Source organism: Peromyscus californicus, unplaced genomic scaffold, assembly GCF_007827085.1.
Source record: "Peromyscus californicus insignis strain IS unplaced genomic scaffold, ASM782708v3 Scaffold_13__1_contigs__length_99412109, whole genome shotgun sequence".
NCBI classification, from domain to species: domain Eukaryota; kingdom Metazoa; phylum Chordata; class Mammalia; order Rodentia; family Cricetidae; genus Peromyscus; species Peromyscus californicus.
Window position 1 is genome coordinate 2832898 of NW_026294424.1, and position 19805 is coordinate 2852702.

At 48.2% G+C, this 19805-nt stretch overlaps 1 protein-coding gene across 1 annotated transcript in view; it reads right to left on the bottom strand.

Moving 5' to 3' along the window:
- Positions 1–18410, bottom strand: part of Afap1 (actin filament associated protein 1) — a 117011-nt gene extending 98601 nt beyond the window's left edge. Inside the window, exon 1 of the mRNA XM_052736101.1 lies at positions 18243–18410. The gene's annotated coding sequence lies outside the window, so the exon portion shown is untranslated. The remainder of the gene's footprint in view (positions 1–18242) is intronic.
- Positions 18411–19805: the final 1395 nt, after the last annotated feature.

Below are 19805 nucleotides of genomic sequence, written 5' to 3' on the forward strand. Positions count from 1 at the left end.
AATTATAAAATCCTTCAGATATATTTGTTTAAAAATTCAAGTATTCTAGAGCACAATATTTTAGTAGTAAATCAAGCTACCAGCTAAAATTTAAAATAAAAATACGGTTCAAGAGCTAAGGATGTGTTATCTTTAACAAGTTTATTTCCTCTGACCTGTTTGGCTTTATCGCCAACTTGACACAACCAAGAGTCACCTAGGAAGAAGGAACCTCATTGATTGCCTCAATCCAATTGGTTTATTGTTGTGTCTGTGAGAGGCTGTCTCGGTTTGAGATAGATATGGGAGGGCCCAGCACACTGTGGGTAGCACCACCCCTAGGCAGGTGTGTCTGGGCTGTGTAAGAAAGGAAGCTGATTGTGAGTCAGTGAGTGAGCTAGCAGGCAGCATTCCTCCAGGCTTCCTGTTCTAGGTTCCTGCCTGAGCTCCTACCCTGACTTCCCTCAGTGATGGACTTGAACCTGGAAGTGTAAGCCAAACAAACCCTTTTCCTCCTCAGGTTGCTTTGGCTCCTGGTGTTCATCACAGCAACAGAAAGAAAACTAAAACAAATTCTCAGTATTTATGTTGGAAAATGACAAGGATGACGGGGGCGGTGGGGCCACGACACCCTCACCGAGTGCTTCCGGGGCGGCACTGAGTTGAGTGGTTTATACACATTTGCAGGAAAGGCCTCAGACAAGCCTGTTGGACAGCAACGACCCGTTATCCATTTCATAGATGAAGCAATTAGGTGTAGACAAGCTTAAACCTAAAATTACACTGCATTTGGCGAGGCTGAGGCCCAGTGCTTGCTAAGGCAGTACTGTTGTTTATAAACTGTCCCACACAGTGCTGGGGGGGACAAGAGTGCAGTAAACATCTGCTGAGCACTTCATACTCAGGGCTATCCTGCACCATTGAAGTGGGATGCATGGTGGTCCCACAAAATGAACAACTTTCTCCTCTGTGGAAAGAGGGGAGAGGGGTCAGAACAGAGTGAAAGTCAGTGAGTGTGCTCAGGGAAGATTCCAGCAGAATGGAGTGGTAAGCTGTTCCCACGTTGTCTGCATAATGCTGGCATCACTTGAGGCAAGGCACAGCTGGGGAAAGGCAGTAGCAATGCCTCTACCTGTGACACCAGCTCACCTCAGACCAAGTGTTCTCAGCCTCTGGTATACATAGGAACCATCTAGAGACCCTAAAAGCAACAGCTCCCTACACTCCACATTCAAAGATTCTACCTCAGCTGGCCTGCCATATAGGCAAGTGTGCTTTTCTCAGAAACCCCCAGATGAAGCCAGGGTTACAAGGCCTCATCCCAGGCACTCACACATTTGGCCCAGCTCAACATGCTCATTGAGATTCTGAGCACTAGAGAATGGCTCAGACGAGGCAGCCTCATGAGTGTTTGCTCTCTTCTTTGGGATAAAGAAACCAGGGTCTTCGATTTATTCCAGTCCAAACCAAATAAACTCGCAGGTGAAGAGAGATTTGGGTGTAGGCTTCTACACAAAATACTTCCTGTTGCTCCCTGCCAGAAGCCTGGGGACTAACTGAGCCTGGGGAATTCTGAGAGGAAATTTGTGTCTGAACCACAGGGAAAGTGCACTGCCTACACACATCCCAAAGCACAGCAACAGTTCAGATTACGTGTTAAACAGGGTGGATATGGAGGGCAGAGCAGCACAAAACGAGACAGCTCTGCTCACTCTACTCCCTCAGTGTCAGTCCTGGCTCTGGTCTGAGCCCCGGGGACAGACGAAGGAGGGCACAAAACAGAAATGTTGATGGTACTGTAGCTGCAGAGTCTAACTCAGAACAGAGGGGCTACTGAAGGAATTCCAGCCACCGACCAGGAAGTAAGTGAGGAGTCACTTTCTCCGTTCTTAGGAGATGGAAAGGGAAGTGGACACGTGCGCGCGCGCACACACACACACACACACACACACCAGCTGAGGGAACATTTAAGGTGTTTCACACCTGCATGTGTTCCACAAATAGCAATGCAAGCCTTCATTTCTTGCAAACCTCGCACCTTCTCCTGCTTCACTAATCTTTCTAGAGGCCCTTTGCTGTCAGGGACTGCCACAGATGAGGCCTGGGCTGGCTAAGACATGTATTAATATAAGAAGAGAGGGCTCTGGTGTCCCCCTGAATGCCACCCCACCCCACCCCACCCCCGGCACCTGTGTTCTCTTCAGTTCTCAGCCTCTTGGCTGACCCAGCATTCCCCGGAAAGCTAACAAGCTGGCAGCCCTGTCACTGACTGCTCTGAGGCCACAAAAGCCACAAAGCACTGAGCTGACATGATCCATCTGCCTCTCACAATCTTCTACTTGTCATGCGGGTCACTCTGTGAGCAGACTGGCTGAGGAAGGCTTTGGCAGGTTACCAGAAATTGACTCCTCTCTCCTGTCCTCCTTCCTAGGAGTGCAGACTGCCTGGAGAGCAGGGAGATTGAGAGGGCCTTTATCTGCAAGGCACGATGTGCATGCCTGCCCCGCCCCCCTCGAGGCACCCCACCACACACAGGCTGCACTGTGGGGCAGGTGTCTGAGGTCAGTGCAGCTTGCCACGAAGACCTAAGTGGGCTGTCTCAGGCTGGACTTCACCCAGGGGGTCACAGGCAAGACCACCTCGTACCTTTCAGGTCTTCAGGCAGTGATGTGCTTTCTTCAAGTTCCAGGAAAGTTGCTTACACAGCTGTATTCCCCATAGATGCGATGCCTTACAGGCTGCAGAGCAGTGTCACAGTGTATCTCACCTGCTGTCCCTGTGATCTCGAGGGACACACTGCCTCATTAGCTCCAGTTTCATTGAGAACAAAACCAAGAGGATGAGAAAGGGCTCAACAGTCAAGAGCACTTCCTGCTCTTGTAGAAGACCCAAGTTTGGTTCCCAACACCCACATGCGACATCTCACAACTGCTTGGAACTCTGGCTCCAGGGGGACCCAACACCCTCTTCTTACCTCTGAAGACATTGCACTCACATGCAATAATCCCCCCCACACACACATAGTTTAAAATAAAATAACTTTAAAAGTAAAAACATCAAATTTACAAAAATTCAGTGAGTTTTCCAAGAATACCCCCTCTTGTTAGAAGCAAGACATAAAGATCTTTTGACTCTAGAGCCAATACTTTGTGCCACACAATCCCTGTGGGGCTGGGAGTCTTTCCTGACCTTAAAACTGCAAACAGAAATCTCTCACAGTTTCCTCACAGTAAGCAATTTATGAATTTCCAACTGTATTTGGAAAAGTTCATAACTTTCCAAGGTTCCTTCATCTGTGTCTTAGACAGACTGTCCTAATGCAGTGGGGTGGAGGGGGAGGGCTGTGAGGTTTTTGCTGAGGTAGAGAGACAGTGGCATCAGCTGTCACAGCCACATGCATCCCTAAAAAGATGTATTTGAGGAAAGGTAACACGAAGTCCAATCAAACACAGACATGAGAAGGGGGAGAAAAAACAATGCGGCTTCTGGTGAGATGGCTGAGAGGTGAAAAGCACATACCGTTCTTAGAGGGGACCTGAGTTCCGTTCCCAGCACCCATGCCAGGTCACTCATAACCACCTTTAACTCCAGCTCCAGGGCATCTGACAGCTCTGGCCTCCTCAGACAACACCTATACTCACATGCACATACACACTTACATGTGTGCACACACACACGTGCATGATTGAAACTAAATCATCTTTTAAAAAAAAAAGAGTGACAGAGGTTTGAAAGACAGGAGGACTCAACTCATCTCCCATCCACCACACACACAGACCACAGTTGTTTTGTCTCACCATTGCCCTTGAATGGCATCCAGATGCTTCCAGAATAAAACTACTATGCATACACATGAACAGGTTTTGAGTGACCATATCTTCTTTTCTCTGAGATAAATGGCCTCAAGTGCAGCTGCCCATTCACACAACTCCTGATTTCGCTTTCTAAGAGACTGCCAACATGTCTCTGGAGGGCTGCCCCACTTTCCTTTCCCACCAGCACCTGTGACCCAACTTCACACAGCATTTACTATTACTATTTTTTATTTTAGTGATATCTAACTGTGGAGGGTTTTGGTATTGTTGTTGTGGGTTTTGCTTTTCTGCAGTTTTAAACTCAGAGCCTCACACATACTAGGCAAGGACTCTCCCACTGAGACACATCCCCAGCCCATGATGGTTGTCTTTTGTGTGCTTATTGGTTACCTGCACATCCTCTTTGATGAACTATCTCTCCATTTTTTGTTTTTATTTTTTTACATTTTCTAATTGAATGGTTTGTTTCACTGTTGAATTTTGGGAATTCTTTATGTACTAGATATACTAATCCTCTATTCAATATACTATTTGCATTTTTTTTCTTCCAGGATGTATCTGCCCTTGTATTCTCTTAACAAACATGTGTATTTATTAGGGTTTAATTTCCCACTTAATCCACAGAAGTCATCACCATGAGCTGCTTCCAGAAGGTTGTGTCTCTGCATTACACACTGTGCAGCTGAACCCTGAACATTTGGTCAGGTGCTTCACACTCTCTGAAGATAGAGTGACTTGGTGTCAAGATCAAAGAAGAAAAGGTCAGAGGAAGGCAGTGACCAGTATGCAGTTCTCTCCTGTCAGGTGTGATGTGCATATTTCACTCCAGCCTGCCTCCAAATGCTGGTACCTCACAGTCAGTCAAGCCCCACCTGCATGGGTGAAAGAGTCCATTTGGGATCAAGACCTATCAGATTCCACCCTTCTGTGTTTCGTCTACTGTGTTACTTGCAGACCATGGGGCTGGGAAGTTCCCTTAACCACAAGGGTATACTGCCTCATTGCTATCAGGATAAATGTCACTTGCCTCAGGTGGACTGGACGCCTGGCAGGGAGGACGACAAGGCAGGGTGATTGTGCCAGTGTCTTAGTTAAGAGCAGTTTGTGTCTTAACTGGAGCCACACAGAAGCTTCCACACTTTCTGTTCAGATAATCAGCAAAGAAGAGCATACAAAACAGCCAAATGGTTGTTTGATTTTAATTCAAGGGGGAAAAAAGTGTTTTTTAAAGCATGGGAAGAGATGGTTTGGGAGGAGAGAGAGTGGGTTGAGGGACAACTGCCTTCACATCACCCGTCCATGACTTCTTGATCACCAATCACCCATCCTACCATGGCAGGGCCTCCTCAAACCAACTCCACCTATCTAGGCCACCTCTTTGACAGTGTGCAAAAATCAGCAACACCTTGACATAGGCTATGTGGTTTGGATAGGAGAGCCGCAGACAATTTCCTCCAGGAAACCACAGCACAAAAGTGACCCACGGAGGAGGCTCCAGCTACTATAAATACTCAGTAGCAAAAACTGATGTCATGCATTTCATACAGGGGCTGCCCCATGAAGCCTGCAGGGCAAGCGGTGGCCACTAGTACAGGCAGGGTAAATCCCAATGTTTCAGAAAGACTTCTGAGAGCTGGGGAGCCCCAGGCACTGGTCTGCCTGCACTGACAGGTGTCTCAGCCCTACTGTCTAGTTATCAGACGTGCATTTTCAAGTCTGTACCTAATGTTTTTTTGTTTTTTTTTTAATTCTCTAAATCTGAAATTACCTTCCAGAAAAAAAAAAATGTTTGTACTCTAGAAGATGGGAAACAGCTCATTCAGTAACCATGAAAGCAGGAGGACAGGACACAGCTCCATCTCCAGCAACAACATGGAAGAGCCAGGTGATGGCACACTCTTAAAATCCCAGCACATGGGGGTAGAGACGGGAGGATCCTTGGGGCTCGAAGGCCAGACAGACTGGCCAAGTCAGTGGGCTCCAGGTTCAGTGAGAGACCTGGTCTCTAAAGATAAATTGAAAGGCTTCTAAGAAACACCTGGGGTTGATCTCTGATCTCCACATGTACATGCATGCACACACACACACACACACACACACACACACACACACACACACACCCCTAAATTCACCAGTTATTGACTCATCAGGGCAATATATTCGTTTCACAGCAGCATTCAGGAGGCAAACAAGTTCTGAAATTCTAAGACAAACTCAGGTCCTAGTCTAACACACACTACAAGACCCAGAAAATTATTGTGTTCTCTAATTTTCCACCTATAACATGGCAAAGAATAAAACATTTGGTCAAGGGATAGGAAACAGGCAGTCCCACATTCTGAGAATAAAACAGAGCCTGATAAAGGGAATCTGCCCAGGCCAATCAAAATTGTGCATGTGTGCAGCCTTGGATTCCACCCCTAGAAATTCAATCCACAGACATAGCCATTAATTCATGAGAACTAGGAGCAGCACAGCACAGCCTGTTATTCCAGAAGAATGGGAATGACCTTTCCAGGGATGGTCCAGGGAGACCATGCAACTCTACAGTAACACGATGAATGAACACACTCCTCCACGGATGCTCAGCTGAACGTAGCCTCCTGGATGCATTCAAAAGGAAGCAGCAAGGATTCCAGAGCAGCCAAGAAAGGCCTTGAGACTGCTGCTGTGCTACTTAGAGTCAAGACATTTGACACAAGAGTCAGTGCTTTATCATAACGACAGAATCTAATACTGTCTCACAGGCAGAAGCGCTACACTAGTCCAGCTCACGAGTAAGTGCTGTCCAAAGAGGCACAGTTGAAGGCTTAAGGACGAGGCGCACTCAGAGGCAGCTCTGACTGGGACATCACAGAGCAATGCTGAACAGTGGTAAAGGATGAAAGGGCAGAAGCAGCACATGCCAGGACAGGGGCACTGAAAAGCACGAGCCACTAAGTGCTTTAGAAAAAGGTTGAATCTACTGGCTTGATTATGAGTTAGTGATGGTGACTAAGAAGCTGAATGCTAACTTGGAGTCTACACCCAGATTATGAGCCTTGAAGCAGGCTTGCAACTCTACCCTGCACCTTAACAGTGGAAAAGACTGAGGGATGTTACACACATACACACACACACACACACACACACACACACACACACACACACGCACGCACGCACACACATCACATATGAGTTAGCTGTACATCATCAATAGGAAAAGAGAAGACAGGAAGCTGTCTGATGCAGAGAGTCTGGTTTCACTCTGCCATCCTTATAGACAAAAGAATGTAAAGCTGTATCTATTTTTAGGGCACTATCAATATTCTAGAACCGTGTCTATATCTGTCTACCAGCTGCCATAACAAAATCTCACACTCCGGGTGGCTGAACAACAGAAATATATTTCTCAGCATCTGGAAGCCTGGATGTATGGAGGCAAAGAATGCTCTCTTGAGTCTCTTCCCATCAGGGAACTGACCTCATCAGAAACCCCTCCCCATCTCATCTAGCCCTTGATTAGCAGAGCCCCCACCTGCTAGTAACATTCACTACACTGGCGTTAGGGATTCATCATTAGCACGGGGGAGAGCACAAGGGCCGGTTCCCTCCTTTCAATAATGCCTAAAAAAAAAAAAGGAATAAAAAAAATAATGTGCCTGTAAGTGAACAACACACTGATCCCTTTATTATCTGATGACATACAAGAGCCAATCAATGATAAATGTCTGAGAAGATTTGGAGTCAGAGATAAATGAAATGTCAGCCTGGCATGGTGGCGCATGCCCACTACACCCCCACTTGGGAAGTAGAGACAGGAATATCAGGAATAAGGCCAGCTTGGGCTACAAAAGAAGCTAGAGGCCAACCTGGGTTCTACAAGACCCTGACTCAAACAAAAAAGGAAGTTAGTCACAAACCAACATCACTATCGGCCACACAATTGCCTTCTCATAATTCCACTGTGTCAGAGTGTCTATGTTCTTTTTTAAATTATTTTATTTTCATTTTTATGTGTATGAGATTTTGCCTGTGTAGCAATTTGAATGAGAAATGTCCCCTGCAATAGTCTTGGGCATTTGAACACCTGGTCCTCGGTTGGTGGCATTGTTTGGGATCATTAAGTGGAACAGCCTTGCTGGAGGAAGTATGTCACTGAAAGCGGGTTTTGAGATCTAAAGCCTCATGCCTCTTCCAGTTCACGCTTTACTTCACGCTTGCAGTTGAAGACGTGAGCTGTCAGCCTCCTACTCCAGCCACCATTCCTGTCACTTACTGCCACATTTCCCTACTATAATAGTTTCTTATCCCTCTGGAACTTTAAGTCCAAACAAACATTGTCTTCTATAACATTGGTTCTCAACTTGTGGGTCGTGACCACTTTGGGTTGAATGATCCTTTCACAGGGGTCACATATCAGATAGCTTGCCTATCAGACATTTACATCAGGATTCATAACAGTGGCAAAATTGCAGTTATGAAGTAGCAATGAAAATAATTTTATGGCTGAGGTCACCACAACACGAGGGACTGTATTAAAGGGTCGCAGCATTAGGAAGATTGAGAACTGCTGGTCTATAAGTTGCCTTGTTCATGGCGCTTTATCACAGAAGTGGAAAGTACTAAAACTGCCTGCATTGTTTGTCTGTGTGTCATGTTTGTGCCTGGTACTGGCAGGGGCCAGAAGAGGATACTGGGTCCCCTAGAAGCAGAGTTACAGAGGGTTGCAAGCTGCGTCATGTGTGTGCTGGGAACTGAACTCCAGCCTCGGCAGGAGCAGCAAGTGCTCTTCACCACTAACCCGTCTCGCCAGCCCCGCAGAACACTGTGTTCTGTTTCCAGCATCACTGAGTCCCACTTTACAGACACATCAGGAAGAACCCTTCCAAGTCACACACTTCACAGAAATCTTTGTAACAACAACGAAAGTCAGCAAAGGAGTTGCACTGAGGAGCGGACCACACTAAGGCTGACACTTAAAAATTTAAAAGTGCAGACATTTTACATGCAAATAGAAAATAAAGTAGCTTTTAAGGAACCTGACTGTATCTTTGAAGCTAGGATGGTATGTGTGTGTATGCCTGTGCATGTGCCTGTGCGTGTACATGTGTATGCATATACCACATATCTTCCCCCTACGAGGACTATAGGAGTTTTTGAAATTTAAAACATAATGATAAACATTTCATACAAGGATCTAGAGGAAAAGTTGAGAAGATCTTCCTAAAAAGGAATTCACAGTGCTCCAAGGACTCCTTGGGCACAGCTGCCTCCCTGTTATCCCCAGACATCTACAGCAGGCGAGCATGAGCTTGGCAAGTCCATTGTTGGGGCATTTGTAGAGGTTCCATCATGGAGGCTGACTAGCTACAGCACTGGTCATTGCTGAGTAGCTCAGCCTCTAGCCCCGTGCTCCCCAGAGGCTGGGGGTGGGGCTGAGATTCTCCACCCTCATCCTGCCCCAAGCTCCTGGCAGCCAGCCCTGAGCCTGAAGCCGCCAATCTCCCTGTTATGCAATCCTATCGCTCCAGTAATGCCAAGGGCCTTGGATGCTCCGGGCACTGAGATGCGGTATTAGAAGAAGATGTTCCCGGGGCTGGAGAGATGGCTCAGTGGTTAAGAGCACGGACTGCTCTTCCAGAGGTCCTGAGTTCAATTCCCAGCAACCACATGGTGGCTCACAACCACTTGTAATGAGATCTGGTGCCCTCTTCTGGCCTGCAGGGACACATGCAGGCAGAATACTGTATACATAATAAATAAATAAATCTAAAAAAAAAAAAAAAAAAAAAAAAAAAAAGAAGAAGATGTTCCTATCACCTCCATCGCTCAGAACCAAGAACCAAAACAAGATCCAAGTCCGGATTTCTTACTCCATAGAACTATACTTAGGAGGATGGGGGGCAAAGAAGTAGGTATTGAGGGTTGGGGACATAGTGGGTAACCCCAGCCCTCCCCTTCCACGGTCACATTCTCACAAGCTCTCCCTCTCTCTCCCTGCTCCCACTTCCTGCTTCTCTCCTCCCTCTCCTCCCGCTTCTTCTCTTCTCTCTCCCTTCTCGCCTCTCCTCTCTCTCCCTGCCCTGCTCTGCTAAAACATTCAAAGCGATAGCCCCTAGGGATCAGAGCTGGGGTGGACAAGGGTAGGGTTGACTGCTATGTTTTTGTTTTAAGCTTTGAAGAACTTTTGACTCTTAAAACTGTGCGCTTGTGTAACTGTGTTTAAAATGGGTATTTGATGTTTAAACAAAAATCTGAGACTTGACCGACAAGACGATAGTACTAAGTGTGCATTCCTAAACTTTAGGGAGCCCAGCCACTTTGAAGACATGTGGAAAGCTGTAAATCCTCTCCCAGGAAACACACGCCCACACGCAAAACATCCGCACAGGAGTTCAGGGCATTCCTCAGTCCATGAAGCTTGAGTTCTATCTTAAAATTAAAGGGTCTGGGCTCTTTTATTATTGCTATTCTTTTTTTTTTTCCTTACAGAGGTGAGGGTGAGACCCAGGGCATCGTGTACCCTAGGCAAGCATTGCACTGCTGAGTTACACCCCAGCCCAGATTCCGGTTGATTCTGGTTCCTCCTAAAATTCCTTTCAGAGCAGAGCTGTCCTTTACTACACAGAGACCGGAGTGGGCAAGGAACTGGATAAATGAGAAACAATCAAAAGGGCCATGCTTGGTCTTACACTTGGTGGTCCTCTCGAGTGCCCCCTTGCCCAGAGACACACTGACTCCCATTAAGGAGACCCAGGCATTGTTTACCAGGCTTCCCTTCCACCTTGAAACAGTGGACGTGCCGACCGACCGACCCTTGGAGTGTGACCGACAGCTGAGCTGACTAAGCTGAGTCCATTCCAGAAACAAGGGGTCCTCCATCCAAACCTCAAGCAGGCAAGGTCCCAAATTCCCCACCTGGGTGTTTCTTCCAACAGAATCTCTCTAGGGACTTCTTGGCAAAACTCTAATCTCAGCAGGCCACATCAGTGCTCCAAAACAAACCCAAGTGGAACATGGCTGATCTATCTCCAATACTGTAAACCTCCACAGAAAGTCAGAACAATATGTCTTTGTTTTCAAAACAGGGTCTCCCTATGCAACCTGGCCTCAAACTCTCAATGTAGCCCAGGGGGCCTGGAACTCACGACATCCTGCCTCTGCCTCCAGGGTAAAAAGGCTTGCCACAAAAGCCTGACAACCCGAGTTTGATCATCAGATCCCAGCATGGGAAGAGCAAAACAACTCCAGAAAGTTGTCCTCTTACTTACATATTTGAGCATGTGTGCACATGCACACACAGACACAGACACAGATACAGACACACACACACACATACACACACACACACACACACACACACACACACACACACACACTCTCATACATACAAACACAATGGAATCTCTGTGTCCTTGACAATTTGTTTAAAGTGTTGGTGCCTCAGTTTACATGTCTGTGAATGGAGAGTAACAAAGCAATCTCTGCTGCAGTCAGAGGACCAGGTGACTTCAGTGGTCTAACTGCTACATACATCCATGCCCAAACCCTGGAAACTGTGACTGTCACAATACATGGCAAACTGACTCTTCCTGGATTATCTAGGTGGTCAATCTAAACACATCAGCCTTCAAATCGACTTTGGAACTTTCTCTGGGTAGAAGACCAATGTGCATAAGGAATATCACACATCTTTGACAGGAAGCCACAGTCTGATCTGAAGGTCACATGTGGCAGTGAAGGAAGGAAGGAAGGAAGGAAGGAAGGAAGGAAGGAAGGGCTTTTCAGAGCTGGCGGGAGAAATGGGAATCTACTCCTATGGTTGCAAGAAACACCTAATGGCCAACAATACACTGAGCTCCAGCAACCCTTGTGGGGCTGAGCAGCGCTACCCTGCCAACTTCTGCAGGAACAGGATGAGACTGTGTGTGTGTGTTAGTTGACGCGGTTAACTGTGTGGTAGTCAGAGCAGCAACAGGAAACTAATCCAGTGATATCAGTTGTGAAATAACTAGAGCATCCAGCAGTGTGGTATTCAGTAACTTCCTTAAAGCTAGAGGCAGGGCTGGGGGCTAGGATTTCATTTAACAGCAAAGCACTTGCCTAGCAAGCCCAAAGTCCTAGGTTCAGCTTCAGGCACACACACACACACACACACACACACACACACACACACACACACCCCCCACAAAAGGGAGCAATGGCTATATTCCACCCAGAACAACAAATCTCAGTCTTCCCTTTCGTCACAGTCACAGATTTCTGGAATTCTGATTTGCCTAGAACATTACAAACTTTCAGTTTCCCATAATGCACTGCCTTTCCTTTACCCTGTAAGTCCAGCATTACCAGTGTTCCTGGGAAACTGAAGCATCAATCCCCATAGGAAACGCTGGCCGTGCTCTGCTGGAGTCCAGGTCTGCTCTCCTGCTGGACTGAGCCTGGTTCTTCCTGTCTCAATGACTGGTCACAGTACTGAGCCCCAGCACTGTGCTTCCACACACCACAGAAATTCTGTGTGTCTGTTGATGTCACACAGGATGGTGTATGTTAATATTTGCATTTTTAAACAGGAATCTTTGAAGCCCACTGCTGAGTTTGTGAACCTCTGTGTTCTCCTGTTGCAACATTAGATTCCCAAAAGTGTCCATTTGAAGTCGGTGAAGAAATGGGGGCAGGTCTCACAGCTGGGCCTCAGACACTGTATACCTTCCGAGATGGCTTGCTCCAAGCAAACCTCTGGTTACAAGAGCTGGACTCACCCTGGCACTTGCTCCTCACTAGTGGGATACTGAGTTGCAACAAGTGGCTACTTTCCTGGCCTTGGCCTTTGACTGCCCTGACCTTTGCCTTCCCCAGTCTCCAGTAAGGTCCCTTAGGAACCAAAACATCAAGAAATAAATCAGAGGGGCAGGGGTGGCTCAGGCCTTTAATCCCAGCACTCGGAAGGCAGAGACAGGCAGATCTCTGTGAGTTCGAGGCCAGCCTGGTCTATAGAGCAAGATCCAGGCCAGGCACCAAAACTACACAGAGAAACCCTGTCTCGAAAAAAAGAAAGAAAGGAAGGAAGGGAGGGAAGAAAGGAAGGAAGGAAGGAAGGAAGGAAGGAAGGAAGGAAGGAAGGAAGGAAGGAAGGAAGGAAGAAATCAGCCATTAAAAGAAGATGCTTGTAAACCAGGTGGTGGCGCACGCCTTTAACCTCAGCACTTGGGAGGCAGAGGCAAGTGGATCTCTTGAGTTCTCTGCCAACCAGGCCTATAGAGTGAGTTCCAAGACAGCCAGGACTACACAGAGAAGCCCTGTTTCGACAAAGAAAGAAAGAAAGGAGGGAGGGAGGGAGGGAGGGAGGGAGGGAGGGAGGGAGGGAGGGAGGAAGAAAGGAAGGAAAGAAAGAAAGAAAGAAAGAAAGAAAGAAAGAAAGAAAGAAAGAAAGAAAGAAAGAAAGGTGCTTGTAGAAACAATCAAAGCTTAGCCTCTCTCTCTCTCTCTCTCTCTCTCTCTCTCTCTCTCTCTCTCTCACACACACACACACACACACACACACACACACACACACACACACATACACACACATACACTCGTTTTCATATGAGCCATATAAAATTGGAATTCAATCTTGATGATTTCCTCAAAATGTCTCTCAAATGGTACTGATCACTCAGGATGTAAAACAATGCTAAGCTAGCCGGGCGGTGGTGGCGCACGCCTTTAATCCCAACACTCGGGAGGCAGAGCCAGGCGGATCTCTGTGAGTTCGAGGCCAGCCTGGGCTACCAAGTGAGTTCCAGGAGAGGCGCAAAGCTACACAGAGAAACCCTGTCTCGAAAAACCAAAAAAAAAAAAAAAAAAAAAAAAAAAAAAACAATGCTAAGCTAAGTTTCCTGATACCGCATCTAGGACACTGCATATACAGAAAAGCAGAGGAATTCAATCCTTAGTGCAGCATTCTTTTATAACTTTGGCAACGTAGTATTTTACAACTTTAAAATATCCTTTATATTTATAATTGCATTGAATCTTCCGAATAATCCAAATAAACTCCTTGTTGTTTGTTTATTTTTAAGGCATTACTAAGACCTAATGCACTTGCACAGATCAAGGAACTGAAACTGAGAGAACCTGACTGTAAAAGTCTTGTTAGGGCCGAAATCTAACTTAAGTCTCCTCCTGGAGAACTACAGGAAGCTATCCTTAACACCACTGACATCTACATCCTGTCAACACACAGGAAGTTTCTGGGACCAACTACAATAACAGACACTGGAACTTAATGATGGAAGAGGTAACCCGGGAAACTCTGGGTGGTAGTGACTCCACAGACCTAGACATACAGTCTGAGGAAAATCACTCCTCCGCTGTTATGTGAGGGGTATATGGTGATTACAGAGGTATCAAACTACAGAAAAAGGGAAGTGACATCATGGTTTAAAACCCTCCTGGCAGCCCCAGAAATCTCCCAGACACCGTGTGGACAGATGGCACCTAACCAACGTGGTATGTTCAGGTGATGGGTGAACATGGGCAAAGGACAATAACGAAACAGTCAAAATCTACCCCTGTCCCTGCACAATCTCTCCACAGAGACCCCTATCGCTTTCTCTGTATAGAAATCAAGGTGGCTGCGAATGGAAAGTACTCATTGCAATGGGCCTGAGAAGGCTAGAGTTAAGCTAAATATTAAAGAAGGAAGAAAGAAAAGAAAACGACAGAGAAAATCCAGTGGACTTTAAAGACGCCTCATAAAGTAAACTTCCCCAGCACAGCAAATCATGTGGAGTACTGAGCAGATGAAAGAAATTCAAATTAAAAGAAGATATGTATCCTGAGTAAATGTTGCAGTGAGGAGCATCACCCTTGGACAGAATCGCCATCATTACTTTCAATCCCTGTCATTATCTAAACAGCAGAGAGAACTATGTCCTCTCTATAGACCGACACCAGGCCAGAAGAAACACTGCACATGGAATTCCCACCTCACCACATAGACACACGAACTAGCATTGAAGGGCTGGTTTCTGCTCCTAAGAACTCCTTAGTCATTTGATCTTACATGCGTTAGGATCAAATGAGGTTTTCAACATCTAGACAGAGCTCAGGATATCTACTCAGGGTACTCTCAAAATTCCACTTGTTTCAGAGTCTCCCAAGTACAATCTCAGCTATAAATTGGGACCTGGAAATGCACACAGTTGGCAGACTTCATATGACAACAGACGAGCAGATGCTCTAGGAAACAGAGCTGCACCCCACGACTTCATTAAGGGAGGAATGTGATACAGTGAAGATGCCAACAAAACACGAGTATAAAGGGTTTGCAGAGGGCTGGGGGAGGAGAGTGGAGCAGTAACTGAGAGGCGGCAGCTCATGGTCAACGGTGCTTGCTACTCTTTCGGTGGACAGAATTTGGTTTCCAGCACCCACATCAGGAGGTTCACATCTGCCTGCAATTCCAGATCCAGGGGATCTGATGCCCTCTTCTGACCTCTGAAAACATTCCAGCATGTGCACACACACACACACACACACACACACACACACACACACACACACACGGGTGTGTGTGCAAGTCTTTAAAAAGGCCAAAAAAAATAAAATTTAATTTTAATTTTTAAAAAAGCATGCAAGACAATACCAAAAAGTGCAAGCTTCCATCACAGACACCCAACACCTTAAAAAATTATTTTTATTTATTTTACTTAATGTTTCTGGGTGTTTTGCCTCCGTGTGTCTGTGTGCCACATGCATGCAGTACCCACAGAGGCCAGAGATGGCGTTGGATACCCTAGAGCTAGACCATGTGGGTATAGGGACTCACCCCACACCCAGTCCTCTGCAAGAGCAACCAGCACCCTTGACCATGAGCCTCTCTTGGCCCTTGTACAACCTTTGTAAAAAGAAACTGGAAAGCAAGGAAGTAACTTGCTCTTTAGACTACATTTTTCAAATAGCTCCTTTATTTATACCTTTGCCATAGGCCAACTTCCCTCTGCTATATTTGGTTAAAAGAATGAAGGGTTTAAGGGCCAAGAATGTTCTTAAAAGTTGTCTAGTTTAAACCCCTCAAAGGTGAGAAGGCTAAAACATAAAGAAGAAACTACCCAGGAACAGACAGTAAATCAACTTCAGGGCCAAAATTAGACTCAATAAACCTGTTCAAGTACTCTACACCATAAAACAAACCCCAGTCAGACAGGAAAAAAAAAAATTTAAACGACTTTGGAGCGTCAAGGCTTTGTAGCTTTAAAACAACATGAAAATACCTGGATTCGTGGTGTAGACAAAGGGCCTCTCATTTGGCCCCACCTCCTGCCTGCTCTGGGTACAAACCGGGTCTGTGTCTATCAGAACATGTTGCAAGCTATGCCAGGAAACCACTTTTGGCCCAAACTCACAATGTCCCTTTAGTTCACAGGCTAGGTCCTGAAGGACAGGACTAACGCAGGAAGTCTCAGAGAGAAAGTACTGAGAGGCAGGGGCTGACTGCAGCTGAGCACCCAGAGATGAGCTGGTAGAAGAGCAGAGGCAGGTGAGAGCAGAGACTAAGTGTGACTCTTATAAGAAGACCATGATGGTTAGCAGCTCAGTTTTGCATTGTGCCCCTGCTGTTAGACATGGGTTATCTTTAAGAACACATTGCAGGTTGCTTATTGAAACTTCTTGCTCCAACTGCCACCTGCCCTCTACACCCTAGAAAACCATTGTCCTGATTTCAACACACAACACACACACACACACACACACACACACACACACACACACACACGCACACGCACACGCACACGCACACACGCACACACACACACACACTCACACACACAAATCATCCCTGAGACGTGACAAACGGATTTTAAAACACTGGAAGAATCGGTAACTAATGAATGGCTTCCACTTTAGTTAGTAGCTGAGGAGGGCCCAGCCTGAGGGGCAGCATCCTAGACCTCACCCCAGGGCTGCCTTCATAAATCTGATCTCCAACTGTAACTGCTTTGGCCTGATTCCCTGGGTGTGGGTTTTCTTGATTCAAACGCACTCTGCAGCCCGCCAAGTTCTTGGGAGAGTTTCCTCCACTTGCCAGGCGCTGGCTGGGAGCTACAAAGTCAACTCTGGCTTTCCAGACTTTTTTTTTTTTCCTTCCCAACGGAAGAAATCAAGAAGCAAAGGGCAGAAAGGCGCTACTCCCTCCAATCAGCAGGGCTCCTGGGTCGCCAAGCCTAGGGATGGAGTAAAGAAACTCCATGGCTGGACTCGCGGCTCCCAGCACAGTGACAGCCCCATCCCAGGACCCTCAGGGTGAAGGACAGGGATCCGTGGGCAGGTTACTCGGGAGCCCGTGCAGCGTGTCTCTCCCCACCCACCCCACTCCCGGCCCCCGCCATTGTCCCTCCCCCCCGCGGCGCTTCAGCTCACTGGGCAAGGACAATACCAATACATTGAAGACCCGGTGGCCGTGGTCCACTTTAGGCCAACTGCGCCCAGCACGCACAGGGCTTGGCTCATATCACCGAAACACCAGTGTCCAGTGCGCACCCAAAAGCAGGGGCTGGGACTGGGTGGGCAAAGCCTGGGCGGACAAGCCATGGGACACAGGAAAGACCTCCACACACTAGCGGGGGGACCAGGATCCCACGCGTGCGTGTCCACGCTGTCACCCTCAATGACACACGAAGAATCAGTCGTATCAATACAGGACAGAAACAGCCTTCCCCATCCGCAAGCTTCCCCATACACTAAGTCCACGTAGTTACCTCCGGAGCCACCCACCACGTAGGGGACTAGGAAGGAGAGGCCTCACACAAGAGTCCCTCCCAAGTCCCTCTCGGTGACAGTCAACCAGCTACACATGGGAGCCCTGGGTGCCACCCGGCAGCGAGACAATGCCAGGGCGCATGGACTCGCGAGTACTCAGGTCCATCTGGTCTAGTCCCCTAGGGGTCCCTGTCCCTCTGAAGCGCGAGGCAGCTGCCACAACCCCGGCAGCTCACGCTCTGACCGGCTTTGGCCGACCGCCGAGCCAGAGACCACAGTTCAGCCTAGCGACTGCCCTGAGTCCGAAGACGTGGTCTGCCCCTTTAGGTCTCCGATGCCAGGATTTTTGCCCAGTCCCTAAAAAACGACCCCTGCCCGCCGACCCTGCCCAGCCTTGTCTGAGGACCCTGCAGGGCCTCGGGGACCCTACCTGGCCCTGGGGACTCTGTCCTGTCCAGGGACCCTACTTGGCCCCGGAGACCCTGTGTAGTCCTGTATAGGGACCTTGCCCTGTCCGGAGACGTCGCCCTGTCAGGAGACCCTGGTCAGCCCTGTCTAACACCCTGAAGGGCCTCGGGGACCCTACCCGTCCATGAAGACCCTGCCTAGTCCTGTCTAGGGACCTTGCCCGGTCTGGGGCACCCTGCCTGGGGACCTTGCCGAGGGACACCCTGGGACACCTGGCTCCTTTTGGGTTCAAAGCCGCCGCCGCCGCCTCACCTCAGGATCTAGTGGCTCGTGCGCTCAGGGCGGCCGAGAGGAGCGCAGCCCGCGGAGAGCCGGCTGCCTCAACAATGGAGCCCGGGGCGGGGCCCTGCGCGACTCAGTGCTCGCCTCCCTGTCGGAGCCCGGCGCAGAGACAGCCGGTGCGAGCTGTGGCCGGAGGACTCTGCGCAGGCGCGCTAGGCCCCGCCCACTGCCCGAGCCCCGCCCCTCTGGGCCTCTAAACCCCGCCCTCTAGCCAATAAAGAAGGAGCTACGCAGAGTGGGCGGGGCCTGAAGGAACAAAGAGAGGTTGGGCGGGGCCGCGAGTCACGGCCAGCGTCCAGGACCCTTCGCTGACCTGGTTTTGCCGCTGGGCTCAGCGCCCATGTGGACTCGGCTCAGCTGCGTTCAGTGCTCATCCCAAACCTAGAATTCTGGTTTCTAAAGCTGAGAGCCAGAGACAGAACTGCTTGACAGAAAGGAAAACTGAGGCTCAGGGAGCAAGATCTCCTGTCATTGGTATTACGATCCTCATAGCTTTGTCATCTTCTGATCACTCAGCAAACATTTTGAAGGGTGTCGATATCGTTAAGAGTGGAAAGAAAGCGAACTTGGGTCCTCCCTTTAGGAGCTGTGCCAAGCAGGTCCGTTTCTTTGCCATGCTTCAAGAGCCCAGCGTTAATCTCGTCCCTTCCCTTCAGAGCTTTGGGTTTTGCAATCCCTTGCCAGGCATGACCCCTCTCCACTTACCATCCCCATTTACCCATGTCTTTAAAACTCGCGTAAGCCTTAAAGGATTCTTCTGGAAGGTATCCCTAAAACATCGTGGGTTTCCCTCTACCTCACAAACTCCAGGATTTCCCCTCTGCCTCTGACACACAGCAGGGCTACCAGGGCTGGAACCAGCATCCTTCCCTTGGTAGGATACACTGATCAGGAGCCCCTTCCACATACATGGTCACTGCAGGATCCAATCCAGCCAGCAGTGACCTCCACCAGACACCAGTTGGACTGCACAAAAAATCAAAACCGCTTACTGCCAAAACAGCTTCCCCTATTTGGTGAGCTGCCTCTTCAGGAGTCCAGGTAGAGCCTCAGTCCTCCTGTCCGACTCCACCAATCAACAGGTGATCTGCTTACCAGGCCCTGGGGCCTCTAAGTACAGTCCCTTCTGAGAGAAGAAAAGCTATCCTCGGGATGGGTTTGATTGGTGTGGTAGGTGCTAATTGACAATTTGACGACCTGTGAAGGGTTTATTTCATCTCTGGGCATACCTGTACCAAGATTTGGTTGAGGTGGGAAGACCGACACTAAATGTGGGTAGCACCACTCACTGGGCTCGGGTCCTGGAGAGAACTGTCTGAGCTCAGGTATTCATTAGCCTCTGCTTCCTGATGGTGGGTATGATGTGACCAGATGCCTCAGGCTCCTGCCTCTGTGACTTCCCCACAGCGACGGGCTGAACCCTCCAGCTGTGGACCCAAACAAGCCTATCTTCCCTAGATTGCTTTTGTCTGGATATTTTGTCACAATACTAGAAAAATAACTGTGACACTTGGGGACAGCCTCCTGCTATAA